The 19,076-nt window shown below is 37.5% G+C and overlaps 1 protein-coding gene across 1 annotated transcript in view; it reads left to right on the top strand.

Moving 5' to 3' along the window:
* Positions 1-1,847: 1,847 nt before the first annotated feature.
* The window catches only part of LOC113113511 (X-linked interleukin-1 receptor accessory protein-like 2), a 201,463-nt gene continuing 184,234 nt past the window's right edge, over positions 1,848-19,076 (top strand). The window contains exon 1 of the mRNA XM_026279735.1: positions 1,848-2,255. The gene's annotated coding sequence lies outside the window, so the exon portion shown is untranslated. The remainder of the gene's footprint in view (positions 2,256-19,076) is intronic.

The following is a 19,076-nucleotide window of genomic DNA, read 5'->3' as shown; positions in this document are numbered from 1 at the left end:
GATAAATAAGTCGCACCTGACTATAAGTCGCAGGACCAGCCAAACTATGAAAAAAGTGCGACTCATAGTCCGGAAAATATGGTAGGCAGTTCAGGGATCAACTCATTTCCTTCAAAATGAAAGTAATGTTAATCCACTGCGTCTTCAGTGGCTCAGATGTAGGGAGTAAATGACGACTGATGTTGTCATTATTACATCCAACAACAGAACACCTCAATCGCTTTATAGGAGATATTCTTGTCTTCACCTGCACCGAAGTCAACACAATGGTGGACAGCTCACAGCTCACTCAGGGCGGGTCTAAGGTAAGACAGCCTTGTCAATCAACAATCGTGGGAGGGGCCTATGTGATGCTGACAGCAATCTCAGAACAGCCTGATTTGAGAAAGGGGATTTTAAAATAGGGATTTATAATTATAGGATGGATGTTTACACACTCCTTAACCATGAGTAATCCCTAAAATCAGAGGAAATGATAGATGAATGACACTGATGTATAAGCACCTAACAGTGATTTTAAACATAAACTTCACAAAATCTATAAACTTGTTCTTCAAATCTGATTGGTTAATCACAATGTTGTCCCAGGAACATGTCTCACTTGGTAAAATCAGGTTCCTTCTAACACACATTAATGTTCAAACAACAACAAGCATCTAATGACCCCTTTAAATCCCAATTCACTCTCTATACAAGATACACTTTATAAATATATTATTATTGTTTTCTGGGGGAACAAGTGCATTTAAGTATAAAAGGCAAGTAAAGTTATCTGCCATAGGGTAAGAAAAATAATCTGCAAATTTAAACAAGAATTTTTTTTTTATTTTTTATTTTTTTTTTGTGAGTCGGATCTAATAAATGATGTTCACTTTATAACATCTCTATACAGAGCCTGAGAAGTCACCTGTAGCAAACACACACACACACACACAATCTTTTTAAATCCGTACCCACAAATTCATAATTTGTGCACACATTTTTGCAATCCATTCCCACAGGTTTGTAGACTTTTTTGTTTTGTTTTGGGTTTTTTTAAAGCATTTATTCAATTTAGGCCGTGTCACTTTCTATAGGGAGAGGGCCTGGCTCTGTTTCTTTTTTTTTTTTTTAAATCACACTATTTTGTGGATGTATTATTTTGTTAATGTTTTATTGTACATATTTCTGTTTTATTGGTTAACATGTTTTACCAGAAGGGGAATGCACCATCCCAACACATACTGAATATTGCAGTGATGATATAAATGAAATAATTGTAATTATAAAATAAATTAGTAATTTAATAAATATGTTTTGCTGTTGTTCTTTCTTTCCTAATTAACCTTTAACTCCAGATTCTTATGGTGCAAAACATTATGGTGCATACTAACTTCCTTCATATGACCACAGGGGGGCGCCACGGTGACACTGATTCAGCGAGCACTGAATCTACAAATATAAGATGCAATGCCTCGTCTTTTGTTAAACATAGTTTTTGAGCGTTTATTGCTGAAGAACAGCTCCAGTCCGCAGCAGAACGAACTCTAAACATTTCACACACATCCACGAGCTTTGAGAGCCACGATTCGATTTAGAGAATCGGTTCGTTCGGACGGGCTGTTTAAATGAACCGGTACACGGACTCGTTTGACGAAGAGTTGCAATAAGTAATTCAACGTGTCATATTGCAGAACAATTTTTACCCAAACAACACTTTGTTTTCGATTACGCTATTGTCTTCCAGTGTCCAGCGGTTTATCCAGTGTTACTCGCCGCACACACTGTCGAGTCATTCACAAATGCTGCGCGAATCGGTTCGACCGAATCACTGAACAAACGGTGCAGAGGATGATTCGTTTGAGAATCGGACACCGATACTGTGTACTGCATTCATATTAGGAGTAATATGGTAGTGTACCGGTCTGAACACAGCTGTGTAACCGTGTGTGTGTGTGTGATGAGACTGAACTCATCTGTCTTCGAGCGGACTCGACTCACTCTCCTGAAGCAGCGCAGCAGAGCAGCTCGGTTCTTCTTCAGATGAAGAGCAACAGAGATGAGAGGATGGAAGTTATCTGTGGATCTCCAAACTAACAGCTCGAGCACATCATACATGACCACCTGACTTCTGACGGACTCTTCCTCGATGTTCACTGTTCCTCCTCGGCTCTGCTCGTATTAAAGCCCATCTTCATGAAGTACATCTGATTTAAACTTGTGGAAATAGCTCAGACATCATCTCCCGTTCATCTGAAGGCGCTCAGCATCACCCGGTGAGTAGACTGACTGTGTTATATGTGTGTGTGGATGATTATTAGTGTTAACACAAGTTTATCAGCACTGTTCATGATCTGAAGATGCTCATCAGATACAGACAGGTGAGTCACCATGGTAACCAGCGGAAGATGGCACTGTGCCCCCCCCCCCCAAACTACTCTAGTGTCGAAATACAACACTAATACAATTAAACAAGGAAATACATGGTATTATTTACAAATGACAGTTGTAGCTCTCAACATTTAACTATGGCTAGGACTCTTATTTCTATAGTCTCAAGCATTCAGAAATCATGCAAAAGAAAAATTGAGCAGTTTAACTATGATAAAACCATGGTTTATTTATTTATTTTGAAGAAATTATAGCGAAAAGCTGGCCCAAACTGAAAGATGGAGTGTATAATTGAATGAAATGTTGGTGTCTGGTCGTCCTGTAAGTGTAGCAGTTATCCTTCGGCTCTATTGCAGGTGTCTGTAATAACATGATAGGTGCAGAAATGGCTTATTTCTGTATTTTTAACAGTGTTATTAATCCATCATTATTGACTCGTTGTTTTTATACAATGCATTTTAAGTCATTTTGAAGGCTATGGGTGGCTTAGCTCTGTTCTTATCGCAAAAAAAACAAAAAAAAAAATCCATCATATTAATACTTTTTTGTAAATTATTATTTAAAGTAACAAATTTGCAGTTACCATGGCTACAAGAAGGATGATTTATGGTAAATCATGGCTAATTCTCGTGAGGGAACCTGGAAACTCAGAGAGAATATTAGATGTGTTGCTGAAATTATTTCCAACATTAAAACTCGTTATTAACATCAAGAGCCAAAAACCTTTCACAGGAATGTGTCTGAAGTGATGCACGGGCTCAGTTTTTACCAGAATGATTCACAGTTCATTTTAATAAATCTACAAAATGTATAAATTGTGGATTGTAGTTGACACTGAAATGAACAGATTACAGTTGTTTTATGATTGTAAGTCATTTCCTCAAATGCTAATGACTTCAGAAGACTGTATACCAGTATTGAGTATCGAACGTTTAACGTCAAGCCACCTTTATCCCTGTTTCTATTTAGTATTTTTCCTCTGCGCTGGATTGCAGGCCTGCGTTTATGTGATAGTATCATGCCAATTTTGATAAGGTTTAATATAACTTGAATGCTTTTATAAGTTAAGTCACATTTTATATTAGACATTATATTAACAAGTGCTTTCCTGCCCTTCACTTCTCTCTCTCTCTCTATACACACACACACACACACACACACACACACACACATATATATAATGTGCGTGTGTGTGTGTGTACATACAGGTTTTTATTCATGTTTACTATCGTTTATGAGGACATCTGTGGAGAATGAGTGGCTAAAGGGGATGGATAAAGCTTTATAGATGAAGATTTGGAAAGATTTAAAAATCTTTGTGAGACACTTTAATGTGTAAATAATTTTCAGTTAATAATAGCGTATGAATGTTGGGTTTATGTGAAGTGTGTGTGTGTCGACTGAAGAGTGTCAGAAGAACCAGCGAGAGGGGAATAACTATATATTAAGCTCATGTGCTCATTAAACACACACTTTAGATGTTTAAGCCTTTATTTTAGGGTAATTTTCACTGCTTATTGTAAAATTAAGAGATTAAAGTTCAATGTTCTTTTGTATATTATAACCAAGCCCTTGGATGTGGGAAATAATTATATCAGATACACAGATGCTACAGAACACAGCTAGCTGACTAGCTGTACACGACTGTGCTAAGCTAATACATGACTTCACAGGCGTGACTGGATACTACTAATACTGTACATCCATAATATTATAACATGACAGTTTATTATTATTGACAGTCTACTGTAAAAACACAGCTTCAGCGTGACATCAGTAAGAAATAGATATTGTTAATAATAATTGTTCAGATTAATATGTATGAACTTCATACATGAACTAGACTTTATTTAGCAAAATCCTGTCATTTGAATAAATATAACATGACATTTCTAAAACCTTGTGTCTGGTCCATTAAACTCGCTGTGCTCTCTTTAAGCTCTTCCACATTAAACGTGTGTGTAATCCTTCATAAAGAGACTCATGAACTGATGCCTGTCACTTTAGAGAAGTGAACTGATTCTGTGTTCACATCTCCTGATCTCCAGACGGATCTGATCTTCTGGAGGAAATCCTGTCTTAAGAGACTTCAGACAAGTCTAGATCTATTTAATAAGAGATGTTATAATGAGGCTAGTTTCTGTGTCCATCCCCATGAATGAAATGTTTTATTAGCGTGTTTTATCAGATTTGTGAATGTGTTACTCAGCTGAACGATCACATATATTAATACAGATGCTGCAGTGTGCTGAAAGAACTGATCAGATGAAGCTCCTTGTTGATTGACTTCAGTGTTCTGGTCGCTTTATATTTATTTATTTGTGATTTGACTTCAAAACATATATTTTTACAATTATTCTTTAAAGATTTCTCTTAAAATGACCCAGATTTCTGAATAAAACGTGACGTGAGTTTAATGGGAACAGGAGTGCTTGAGGAACACACACAAGAACACATTGAGCACTGCTAGACTTTCTGAATTTAATGATGCATATCTTAATAGAAATACTTTTGTCATTTTAAATTAAATTGAATATTTTTGTGTGAGAGATTAATAGTTTATTTTAATATAACTTTTTGTATTGAAACAGATATCTTGTTCAATAAAAATGTCTCACGGTAGATGTTGGTGAGTTTAACAGGTGTGTTTACCCACCTTCTTACATGCACACACACACTCACACACACATACACTCGCTCACAAACACACACACAGGGATGGGCAGTATTTCAGATACATGCATTTAAAATACGTATTTGAAATACAAAATACTATTTTGTATTTTGAAGCCTTTGGAAAAAATCTAATGTAATTTGTATTTAAATACATTTAAGACGAGTATTTTTGTATTTTCAAAATACTCAAAATACTTTGAGCGAGTCATCCTCTTTATCAGGGTGCTGTTACACGCCCCTCTCCCCCCTAACCTTCATCCACGTGAGCCGCAGCTGTACACCCAGCCTTGGATCAGCAACTTTCCTGGAATAAAGGGAGGATGTGATACTTGTTGATTAAAGTAGCTCATAAAATGTGTTTGAATCATTAGCGTTACTGCATGTGAGGGATGGGTGATAAATGACAATATAGTAGATTCGTAGCGATGGTATAAATTGTGAATCGATGGAACTTTTTCTAAATCTTTTACATAGGACTTTCCGCTTTCTCTTTAGCGTTGTGCAGTTGAAGCCTTGTTTATACTTTCACAATTCACACGTCTCTACACCATGAATCTGCTGACTGCGTGCGCTCCTGCAAGGCTTTATGCTTGACGTGCTCTCCGCTGTATAATTCTGTGAAACGACAGAAGCAGCGATGAGAGGAAGGAGTTTGCCGAATAATTGGTCAAACATCTCTTATACTGTCTATGTCAAACACTCGTCTCGTGAGAAGTTTGTGAATAGATGGATTTCTTCACATGTAAACTGCTTAGGTTGTGGGTCATTTTGACGACACATGTGAAAAAGGTTTTTAGTACACTTCTTAAACCCTAACCAAATAATCAAGTTAAAACCAGTAAACTTATAATTGTGACTTGTGACATTAGAACAAAACATATTAATATGATAACATATGTATAACACTAAATTGAACAATACTGTGTTATATATGTTTTTTAATTCATTAAGTATTTTATTTCAATTAACGATTGTATTAAACACCGACCATTACTTTATTCATTATTTCTGCTATGCAGGCTCATTTCGTAAATGTAATCATTTAAAATTTTACAAACATGGAGCTTTATGAGAATGTAACTGGACACATTTCCAGATTGTGATTGTGTTTACCCATCTGTGCAAATGTGTGTTTATGTAGAGATGAAATAATTAGGTTAATCATTGTCTGTCTACATCAGTTTAGTGTAGTGATGGTGTGCATCTGTGAGGACAATGATGAAAGATATACCACACTTTTAGTTTGATTGTTCACCAAAAAAATTGTGCCAAATGATTTCTAATTTAAAAAAATATTTTAGATAAACTTTATATTTTCTAATTATGTATATAGAAACAAATAAACTTTACATTAAACAAAAATATAAGAGTTACTATACTACTTGCGTAAAACAAAAAGCATCAAAAGAGTTTGAAATCCAGTTTTTGCTGTGGTATCAAAACTGATATTAATAAATGTGAAACCATGCAATATATTGTTACTGTAAAGTAAAATTAAGATTTTGGTCATATCACCCATCGAATTTCCATCAACTAGTTCAACTGGGCGGCTTAGGTCAGCAATATTGGAGGGGAGATAGTTTAAGACTGTGAAACAAACAGAACTGGGACACATTGGAACGCCAGTCTGTCACACAGGCTTTTAATGATGGTGATAAAACATAATAAACGTTAGTTTTTGTTGTTTTTTATTTCTTACACTGCAGGGGAAGGAAAGAGGTATATAAAATTAAAACGATAGTTTCTAAGCAGTTGCACACATCCAAATGCTTTTTGGCATTCAGACTAGGCCCAGATATATGTCAGCCTGATAGAGATACCTGCACTGAATCTTCAATATCACATGCATTTTGGGTATTTTCAAAATACAAAATACTGTATTTGTATTTAAATACATCTTTCCACACAGTATTTTGTATTTGTATTTTAAATACATTTCCATGTATTTATGCCCATCCCTGACGACACACACACACACACACACACACACACACACACACACACACACTGTACTGTACTGTACTCTATAGCTTGCATTAGTAGTTTGTAGTAGTGGCTCCTGATTTCAGTGTTTCATGGCTGGCTCGTATCTCTCTCTCAATATAGCACAGCTTTAAAGCGTAACAGTTTATCCCCACATCATTTACTTTTTTAGATTTTCTTCAAAATAAAAGTAAAAAAAAGCCATTGCTTTTCAGCCTGTTCCCCACACAATGTAAGACAGAAAACAGTATCAGAGGAAGGAACGACATGAGGTTTAGTGAGGGATGACAAAATGTGCTTTTCTGGGTGAACCAGTCCTCTACAGAGGCTTTGTAAAGCATTGCCAAAGAGTGTGGAGGTGAATCCTGAGACGGGTGAAAGCGTGAGTGTTTGCAGGAGTGTATCTGCACACAACAGTGCTGTGAAACTCTGGCTAAATGAGAACAGATGACAGTGTCACCGTCAGCTCCTCCCAATCTGCTCTCTTCTGTGGAGCTCTTTGTGTCTTGCAGACAGGACGAACACCAAGTGCAGATGGGTTTCCATAAGATGAGTTTTATTATTGTGTAAAGTGGTGATAACTCACACCTTATTTCAAATGAAGCTGTCATTAAGAAGACACTGTTTATCTAAGAGCCTTATATTGACTGTGTATCTCTGAGAGAGCTGTCTGTGTAAAGATCAATCTCCATGAGCTGGTGTATCTCCACACGAGCCCCGCTCTACACTCAACATAAGAGCTGCAAACCTCAGTTGAATACATTTATTTAAAATCATTTTGCAAGCGGACATTTATAATTAAATTTCACAAGTGCATTTCCAGTCTTGATGGATGCTCGTCTGACCGGTGCATGGCCATAATCAAACAGACTGAAGGACACAAAGCTACTTAGCATGTAAATGGCCTGTGAGGTGTCAGAAGAAGCCAGCGAGAAGCATTTAATATTGAGAGGAAGTCTCTTTTATGAATGTGAGGCGATGTGAACAGATAAAGAAGGTCAGACGGCACAGCACGCGTCACAAATAAACTCATGCTGCAGAATAACGGCTGAATATTCTTGAAAATTAGAAATGCACATCATATTAAATCAAGCTACTATAAATAAACATAATGGCCTGGACTCTAATATTTTTATGTTTATACTAAAATAGACCACTAAAATTAATACAGATTGAAATATTTTCAACTTGCAAAAAAAAATGTTCAGTTAACTTAATAGAGTTAATAATTGTTTTGAGCTTTTATTATTATTAACTCTTAATCAACTAGTATTATTAGGGGTTTATTTTTGGATCATTACCCTGTGTCTTCATCATACACACGTGTCTCCTTCTGTGTTAATAGAGATGTTCTTCCCTTAATGAGTGATTGACGGCTTATTAGTTGATTCTGATAATTGCATAGTTTGCTTTGAGCCTCTCTGATCCATTCAGCTCAGTTTACAGACGGTTATGAACATAAGAGATGTGCATTACAGCATTCACACAGTTATCATCCTCCTCTTACGTGAAGCTTTGGCTTTCACCCCTCAGTAGGTGCTCATAGAAAACAAGACAAGGAGACAAAGAGATTCCCTCTGAAAACTGTCCTGCTGCTGTCTTATATTGCCTCTTTGGAGAGAATATCCCAGCCTGATCCATATGTGCGTATGTTTTATAGATAAACATGATGTATTCATGAGACACATGCTACTGTAGCTCCATATGGGGAGTCAGTTATAGGCTTTTCTCCATAGACAGCATTGTTTTCACAACACTGTCATGAACATTAGGGCTATGAACTCATAGTAGTAGTAAAACAGGACGGCACACAGTAAATTTGTTGAACCCAGTTGCTCTTTTGTGCCACCACCTTATTCTGACATTTTAATGGTTGGAAAACCACCACCACAAACAACAACAAAAATGCATTTCTGCCACCTACTGGACTGGAGTGTGAATCCCTGGATGATGCACATGGCAGTGATGACTGCTGCCACAATTTACTGTGCAGGTACAAGGTCTGTCGGCTTGTTTGAACCCAAATTCAGTTGGAGTGCAATATCATCAGGCCGACACAGAAATAGAAAACTTGAATTTACCAAACTAGATATTCATTAAGTGATCTTTAATATTCTAAAGAAGAATAAAGAGACAGGTGAATAAGTGATGAATGCGGGAACTATTCCTTTCTTTGACATAAGCATGTTACCTGGCAGGATTAAAGAAGCTGTCAGACGGAGGAGTCTGCGGTCCAACACACAGTTCTCACCTCCCCATAAACTACCAGCAAACAATGAGATGAGAATCAGCAAAGGAGTGTGTACACGTCTTTTAATCTCGCTCTGTCAATCATTATACACAGCTCATTGCTTCTGTCATGAGGTGCGTCTGCGGATTCCCTCTTAGACAAGCCTTTAGTAAATGAGAACACCTGGATGCTCCTCAGATTTTGTACTCTGGAAGTTAGGCAGGGTCAAAAATCTGGATTCAAAGTTCAACTATATATATATATATATGTGTGTGTGTGTGTGTGTGTGTGTGTGTGTGTGTGTGTGTGTGTGTGTGTGCGTGTGTGTGTGTGTGTATACACACAGGTGCATCTCATTAAATTAGAATGTTGTGGAAAAGTTAATTTATTTCAGCAATTCAACTCAAATTGTGAAACTTGTGTATTAAATTTAATGGAAGCACAGGTCTCTGTGACAGTGGTCTTCAGCTCATCTGCATTGTTTGGTCTCTTGTTTCTCATCTTCCTCTTGACAATAGCCCATAGATTCTCTCTGGCGTTCAGGTCTGGTGACCAACACCATGGTCATTTAACCAACTTTTGGTGCTTTTGGCAGTGTGGGCAGGTGCCAAATCCTGCTGGAAAATGAGATACGCATCTTCAGAAAGCTGGTCAGCAGAAGGAAGCATGAAGTGCTCCAAGATTTCTTGGTAAACGGGTGCAGTGACTTTGGATTTCAAAAAACACAATGGACCAACACCGGCAGATGACATTGCACCCCAAATCATCACAGACTGTGGAAACTTAACACTGGACTTCAAGCAACTTGGGCTATGAGCTTCTCCAACCTTCCTCCAGACTCCAGGACCTTGGTTTCCAAATAAAATACAAAACTTGTTCTCATCTGAAAAGAGGACTTTGGATGACTGAGCAACAGTCCAGTTCTTCTTCTCCTTAGCCCAGGTAAGATGCCTCTGATGTTGTCTGTGGTTCAGTAAATTGAACACTTGAACACTCTTGACTCGTCTGTGTGTGGTGCTCTTGACCTCTTGACCCCAGCCTCAGTCCATTCCTTGTGAAGTTCACTCAAATTATTGAATACAGTTTGCTTGACAATCCTCATAAGGCTGTGGTTCTCTCGGTTGGTTATGCATCTTTTTCTTCTACACTTTTTCCTTCCAGTCAACTTTCTGTTAACATGCTTGGATACAGCACTCTGTGAACAGCCAGCTTCTTTGGTAATGAATGTTTGTGTCTTACTCTCCTTGTGAAGGGTGTCAATGATTGTCTTATGTACGACTGTCAGATCAGCAGTCTTCCCCGTGATTGTGTAGACTAGTGAACCAAACTGAGAGACTGTTTTGAAGGCTCAGGAAACCTTTGCAGGTGTTTTGAGTTGATTAGCTGATTGGCATGTCACCATATTCTAATTTGTTGAGAGTGAATTGGTGGGTTTTTGTTAAATGTGAGGCAAAATCATCAGAATTAAAAGAGCCAAAGACTTAAACTTCTTCAGTCTGTGTGCATTGAATGTATTTAATACATGAGTTTCACAATTTGAGCTGAATTACTGAAATAAATTAACTTTTCCACAACATTCTTATTTCAGAAGTACCTGTACACACACACACACACACATATATAAACAACATTTATTTGAAATATAAATAATTTGTAACACTGTAAAAGTCCCTTTTTTTAATTTTTACCTAAATTATCACATTCAAATAAAACTATTAGACATTTAAGCAGAAGGCCTTAGGTTTATGTACAGTTAGTTTATATAACTGTATAGCATGGAACAAGGATGGATTTGTAAACTCTATAGCAATTATGTAGGCAGAGGTATAATGGTTAAGGTATTTTGTATGTTGTAATCACTGACACCTTCTTGAGGAGTTCACAGTATGTTCTTGTAGATGCTAGTGGCATCGCTTTTGCCACAACTTTTATTTAACGTCTTAAAAAATTATGCAATTCTTGTTTTACTTTGTGTTTGATGGTGGCTTTAGTGTGTCGTTTTAGACATGGATATGTTGTCAAGTGCTGATGCTGGTTTGTTCTTACAAACACAGAAGCAGAGCATCTTGACGTGGTTATACTGAGAGACCAGTCGACTCCGGCCAGCTCTCCTCCTGTGATGTGATTAGAGCTGGCTTAATAGTGCCAGCATGCTTCTCCAGTGAACTTCTGTCACCTGAGTTGAGAAATCTCACTGTAGCGTGCACATTCTGAAGTGTTCATCAGGACCGGTGAGACCACGGCACTCTGTGTTCTCCATTCTCACCGATGGAGTTTGGCTTCCTTGTTGCTGTTGCATCAATTTTGGCATTATTGTCGACTTTACTGCACATAAACTATTGGAATAGAAGTGAACTGAGCTGGATGATGACTTCACTAAATCAACAATGAACTGACTTCAACTGAAGTATTGACTTTACTATTGTCCTCTTTTAATTGAATTTTGTAGGCATTATTGACAAACTATTTTCCTGTTTAACACTGTAAAGCTGTTTTGACACAATAAAGTGCTAAATAAATAAAGTTGACTTGACTTGTTGTCAGACTTTGTTCCGAGTTTTGGTTGCATTTTGCTCCCCATGTCTTTCCCATGACCATATTTGTATAGTTTCCTGTTCCTGTCCTGATTATGTTGATTTGATCCAAGGTGTGTCTTGTCATCCCATTCTCCTGTTCTTTGTAAGAATAGTGTTCCCTGTCTTTCATCCAGTGTCTGGTATTGTTGAAGTCTACTCCTTGTGCCATGTATGATTCCCCATGATATGAGCAAATTCCTTAATTTTGTACTCCTGGTCTCCTCATTCCTCGCTCTGGGTTCCTGCACCTTAGCAACTTTTACTGAAATACATTCAAATAGAGTAATTTAATGATAAAATAGAAAGCTCTTGGCTCACATTTAATATATATATATATATATATATATATATATATATATATATATATATATATATATATATATATATATATATATATATATATATATATATTAAAAAGTAAAATACGTGGCATCACACACTACCCAACCATTAAAAGGTTAGTTTCCCCAAAAATGAAAATATGACTCCTTTCAAATGAACACAATCGGAGTTATATAAAAAATTGTCCTGGCTCCTCCAAGTGTTATGATTGCAGTTGGTGGGTGTTTCTGTTGAACAGTCCACAAGAGGTCCAATAAAGTGCACATATCCATAATAAAATGTCTTGCAAGAAAAATATCCATATTTCAAATGTAATAAACACCTTTCATTGATCTGTTGGAAGTCATTCCCTTTAAGTCAATCCATTTCAACTGCCGTTGAGGGACTGCATCACAGCACAGAGGCAGTTGTAGAGATAATAAATGATATTCGCTTAAATACTGATTCTGGCAAATTATCATTGCTTGTACTACTCGATCTCAGTGCTGCGTTAGACACTGTCAGTCACAACATACTTTTAGAAAGACTGCCAAACAGGGTCAGGCTTTCTGGAATGGTTCTCAGATGGTTCAGGTCATACTGTACTTAGTTGGGAGAGGTTATTGTGTGAGTAAAGGTAACCATTAGTGTAAGTCAGGGGTGGGGAACCTTGATCCTGGAGGGCCTGTGTCCCTGCAGAGTTTAGCTCCAACCCTAATCAAACACACCTGAACAAGCTAATCAAGGTCTTCAGGATACAGGTAGGTTTTTTTTTTCAGGGTTGGAGCTAAACTCTGCAAGGACACAGGCCCTCCAGGATCAATGTTCCCCACCCCAGGTCTAAGTGGACGTCAATGACATGCGGAGTACCTCAAGGTTCTATTGTTGCACCACTTTTGTTCATCCTGTATATGCAAAAAAACCAAATTGATTATAAAAGCTATGCAGAAAAAAATGCAGATCTACTGCAGGGACATCATTTCACAATTGACGGGGGGGCAAACATGTAATATATATATATTTCTATACAAGAAAGAAATAAGAGAACATTTAAGTTTCCTATAAATATGAAGGAAACCTTAATTTTTCTCTTATTTCTTGCTGTAAATTGGCTAAAAAATCAGTTACACTGCTGGAAAATAGCCAAAATAATCTGTTTACATACTTTCCCCCTCCTTTTTATCACATAAGGTAGAATATTTTATATTCTGTAATAAACGCTGTAAATTAGTACTGTATTGTTCATATACATTATTTACTACCTGTAGATTTAAAAAACATGAATAAACTATATATTTTCACAGTAGTGTGTTTGATGCCTTCACATTTCCAAAAGTTCCTGTCTTTTATTCAGATATGTAGCCTGAATGACTACCCCACCAACTACCTGTGCCGGTGTATTGATGAAATTAACTCTTGGATATGCAAAAACTTCTTCCATTTAATCAAAGACAACACTGAGATCACCAAATTTGGCAACAAAGATGAATGCCTTAACTGTAGGGTTTAACAGAGGTCTTCAGGTCTCTACAGTGGCTTACTTCTTCATTTCAAACTTAAGAATAAAGTTAAGAATATTTGATATTTCAAAATCATCCAAAATAGTAAAACATTTTTTGAAAGGCTGATCTTAAGACAACAATATTTTTTATAATCTAGGATAAGCTTCAACTTGTCTTTAACCATAAAAGCTAAGATGTTTAACCCTCTGGCCCTCTATGTTTAGGAGTCACACTTGTTCTCCTTCACGGTCAAAAGTGACTGAAGCATTGAAATTTAATTAGGAAAATCAATGTAATATATTTTTTGTTCAATAATATTTGTTTGCTTATTATTCATTATTTTGAGGGAATTTGATGATACTATGCAATATTTATACAATTTTAATGAGCTATTTTCTCCATTACTACATACATACATATATATATATATATATATATATATATATATATATATATATATATATATATATATATACAGTAGGTTGTAATGTGGTTGTAATCATGCTGTCGAATCAGCATCTCGGCAGAGGAGAAGTGCTTTTTTGTTCAGTGTAGATATATAGAGAGGCTTTTGTATTCCCATTGTTTTTTAGACACGATTTATTCATTTTTTTTAGGTTTTGCATTTAGACATATATCTAGACATTCTAAAAGACTACTTTTTGTCAAGGTTTAGATATTTTTGGTTAGAAACGTATCAGTTTAACATTATTATTAGAGTCAAACATTAAAATCTTGTTAGAAAGAAAACACATAGGAATCATTTTTGTTACTCAATATTTAATAATTAAAAAATCTAACAAAATGAGGAATGGATAGTGATAATTCAAAACACTTTATACAAACATTTTGGAATTCCTTTATATTTTATTCAATGTAATTCAATAAATGTTTTTTTCACATATTTTCAAAATGTGCTCTGTTGCAGTCTTACCTGTTTATTTCTGTGTATGTATGTTTGTATGTGTGTGTGGGTGTCTAATTTGCACTCCTGATATTCTAGACCCCTTGATTGCTGCACACTATTTTTTCTGACCAGTGGCTGATTTGTAGTTTGTATCACCAAAAAGATTCACTGATTCCCATGTCGATCATTTTTTTTTACCCTTTAACATATCCGAATCATGTCCATTATTTGTTTGTGCTTTCATATTGCTAATGTGACAAAAGTCACCAAGTGTCATCTAATTCCGAAGAAGCAAAATTTGTTAAATTTCGAAATATACAAATTTTTGGTAAAAAATGACTGAAGAGGGCTATAAGGTTAATTAATTTACTGGGTTGTTACAAATATAAATCATTACAATATAACTAATTAGCTACATCACACGCTAGTGTTTTCAAGTGTTTTCCAAAAGTTTTGTCCAAACTGAAATGTCAGAAATGTATTAGTGTGGACAAGAGTTTTGTAAGAAACGCCATACAGTCAGGTAACACCAAAGCCTATAATTTTGTTCCTGAGGACAATAAGACATATTTGAGGACCTCTTATGATGTTTTTAAGCCTTGAATTTAGGAACATTCTGGTGAACCATTTAGAATTTATCTCAAGTAATTTCTTAACTTCTTTCCGTGAATTCGGCCCCAGACCTATAATCAGCAATATTTTATGTAAAATCAGCACCATAATTTATGAGTAATTAGGGTCATATGTGTTTATCACTTGATGGCTCCAGAGGCATGGCTCAGATAATTACAGCAGTTAGTATTTAATCATCCCTGGCTACTACTCCAGTGATTGACATTTGCTGGTTTTCTTGTAAGTATGAGTGTATGGGTTGCCTTCAATAGCCGATGTCACCACAGTGAAAAACAGAGTAGGCCTACGTGTTTGGACTTTCCCATATATGTTTTACAGAAGTTTGCTAACAGATAAATCAGCTGATTATGGTCCCAGCTGGTCCTGGCACTGTAGGAATCTGTGCTGAGGGCTCATCTAGACGACAAGGTCTTCACTGAAGATCTGTCCTCAGGGTTTGTGCAGTCACTGAGGTCTTAGGATCTGTGTTGTGGTTATTCCTGGATGCAGGTCCACCATCTGGTCCACCATCCAGCTAACCACAGTAACATTGGGATAAAGCTGAAAAAAACTGACCAATAATCGCTTATGATGATGAAACATGAGTCTTTAGTCTAGATTTAAAACTGTCAGAGTGTTTCTGCCTCATGAATAATGTTAGGGAGACTGCTACAGAGTTTGGGCGATAAATAGAAAAATGATCTACTGCCCGCGGTCAATTTTGATATTCTAGGTATTATCAACTGTTCATAATTTTGAGGTTGCAGTGGATGTGAAGAAGAATAATGTGATTCAAGCTCACTCAAGTACTGGGGAGTTTAACCATTCAGAGATTTCCCTCCCTCGATGAGAGCTCTGTCCGCTGGATAGCACGTCAGCTGATCGAACTGAATAATGCGGTCAGGAACACTGTTGCTGAACCATGTTTCCATGAACACACAAACTCTACAGTCTCCTCTGAGTTGAGCATAGTGGTCAGATGTAATCCAGTTTATTATCCAAATTAAGTTGGTAATCTCCTTCAGACCTTTCCACACTGATGCCGAGTCGCTGGAACTCTGATCTCTTTTCCAGTGTGTTTTTAACCTATTTATACAAGACATTGTATCCCTTCCTCCCCCAATGTATATATTTTTTTCAAATTATTTTTTAATATTTGTCTTTATATGTACTTTTTTTTTGTCTGTGTGTTGTTGTCTCTGTGTACTGGAAGCTTATGTCATTAAAATGAAAATTTCCTGTATGCACAAGCATGCTTGGCAATAAAGCTCTTTCTGATTCTGATTCTGAACCAAACAGTGATCAGAGAGCCCCAAAGATGCCCGTGGAATAGAGTAATATCCATTCTTTATTGTAGTGTAACAGTGATCCAATATATTACTGTCTCTGGTGGGACACGTGATGTGCTGTCTGTATTTTGTCAGTTCATGGGAGAGATTTGTTTTATTAAAGTCCCTAAGAATGATTAAAACAGAGTCCCAGTGTTGTTGCTCTGTCTTTGTGATCTGATCAGCCAGTTTCTGTAAAGCTGAGCTCACGTGTGCTTGTGGAGGAATATTAACACTCACCAGAATGAAAGAGTTAAACTTCCGCAGTGAATAAAATGGCTTACAGTTAATGAAGAGCACTTCTAGATTGGGACAGCACATCTTCTATAACACTGCTACATTACCACCGCGATCCGCTCTGAACAGCTGAAAGCTCGGCAGATGGAGCGCGCTGTCCGGTATGTCGTCATTCAGCCAGGTTTACGTGAAACACAGAGCAGCAGAGTGTGCTAAAATCATGCAGTGTGAACTCGGCATAACATATCAAACTTCTCTTCATGGTGGATGATGAAAACTGAAAACATGCTCTACAGCCAACCAAACCCCCCAGATCACCATATAGTGGACAACTTAGCGACTCCCTTGCAACACAAAAGCACAGATTACACTCACATTTTATTTTACAAAAATGAAGTTTACGTTTGCAGTTGAACAATATTGAATAATGTGAAGAAAAAGGCCTCAATGCATTTTTTCTGCAAGCTGTAGAAGTCTGTTGAGCAGGGCAGCATTGATCAGGTTAGCTGGATCCCCGGTGTAGAAGTGAACACAAAAGGGTTCCCACGAGGCCCACATCAGATGGAGTCAGTCCTGCGTTACACCTCGGCACATAATTCACTTTAGCCTGCGTTCACTGGGGAATTCCTCCAGAGTTAATGCTGCCCGAGCAGATGGCAGCCCCGTGAATGCCTCAGACCTGACTGTTTATTTGAGAATAGCTGTGTGTGTGGCGGCTCTTCAGGGGAAAATCTGTAGAGATGTTTAGCAGCGTCAGGGGACGGTCTGTTTGAAAACATCTCTGCAGAGATACTGTGGAAGACTGTAGAAGACTAAATTAGACTGTCAGCGTGCTCAGCTCCTGACAGAATGCTTGATGCACAGAGGTTGTTCTTTATAAAGCCTGCTTTCTCTTTCCACGATAACACATGCACATCTGGAAGAGTCGAATTAGAGAGTTTGTTCCTCAGTCGTACATCAACAAAATGTTCAAAATGGGATGCCAGAGTGCTCTGGTCTGTCATAAATATCTTGGATACTGGGTAATCGTGTTTGAATTATATTCAACAAGTTAGAGATTATTATAATGACAAATTAGTTACATTTAAAAATCATGTAAAAAGTAACTGACAGAAAAATATACCGATGTTCACCATACGACCAAATCATATAAAGCTACAGCCGCCAAAGACATTTAACCAAGTCTCTGTAGAATCCTCAGAATTATAATGACCACAGAACAGCATATAATTGGTGCATAAATGTCACTAGATCAATATTCTCCAGCTTTAGCAAGACATTTTGTGTCCCTTATACCCTTAAAGCCCATTAAAGGCTGGCCCTGCCCGATGGATGTAGTTTCTCAGGACCCATAATAAACCCTCTGCTGTGCTTCTCATGGTGAACCATGTCATTCCAGCGTTAGCCTGGGTTTAATGTTGCTTCTCTCATTCAATGGCCATTCCACACATGATCAGTCTGCAGTATATCTGTGGTACATGTGTGAATGTGGTGCAGAAGCAGTACACATTAATAACACATCTCGTCCTCCAGCGCTTCACATCACTAGTGCAGTGCTGTACCGGGTGCGCTGCCCAGCACGTCTACTACACCAGAGAAACACACATATGGAGCTGGTTATGTGTACAAACATCAGACTGTATCAGTTTACAAATGATGCTCTATGATAAAGTGTTTTGAGCTCATGACCAGGGTCTGAGCCACTGTCCTTCACTCGCACGGCTGAAGAGCCCCTACAGCAGACAGAGATCACTCTTCTGCTTTTGATGTCCGGTCAGGTTAACAATTTCTGATTTGGTTTGTTTAGTTTTTTTCTTGGTGATGTTTTGCTCCTATTTTGCTGATTATTGAGCTTTTTCTGAGGGACTGTAGTCTAACTAGTATGCTTGTGTTTGTTAGTGTTTTACTGCCTCTATAGTGATCATTTCAGCTGTACGCTGCAGTAACGTGTGTGCATACAGTAGGTATGTGTCAGGATCTGTGAATGAGGTGCTTTAATGAATGTCAAGCTCAGATGTAGAGTGGGCTGGACAGACAGGACAGGCGGGAGGTCAGGCAGGCAGGGGTTGAAGCTAAGAAATCAGTGAAGGTGTGTGAGGATGAGATGAGAGTGAAGTCAAGGACAGACAGGGTTCATGAGCAGACATCGGTCCAGCAGCAGGACAGGATCATCAGAAGATGCTCACAGCTGGTGGTCAGAGAGAAGCAAGCGTTTAGAGAGCTTCCCTCCTCTGATCTAGGCAGGAAACCAGCATGAGATCAGGATGAATAAACCACAATTACTAGAGCGATCGAACGGAGACTAGAAGCTGAGAGCACACAGACACACAGTTA

This window comes from Carassius auratus, chromosome 14, assembly GCF_003368295.1.
Source record: "Carassius auratus strain Wakin chromosome 14, ASM336829v1, whole genome shotgun sequence".
NCBI lineage: Eukaryota > Metazoa > Chordata > Actinopteri > Cypriniformes > Cyprinidae > Carassius > Carassius auratus.
Note: the sequence above shows the minus strand (reverse complement) of the source record. Positions and strands in the feature narration are given on the sequence as shown.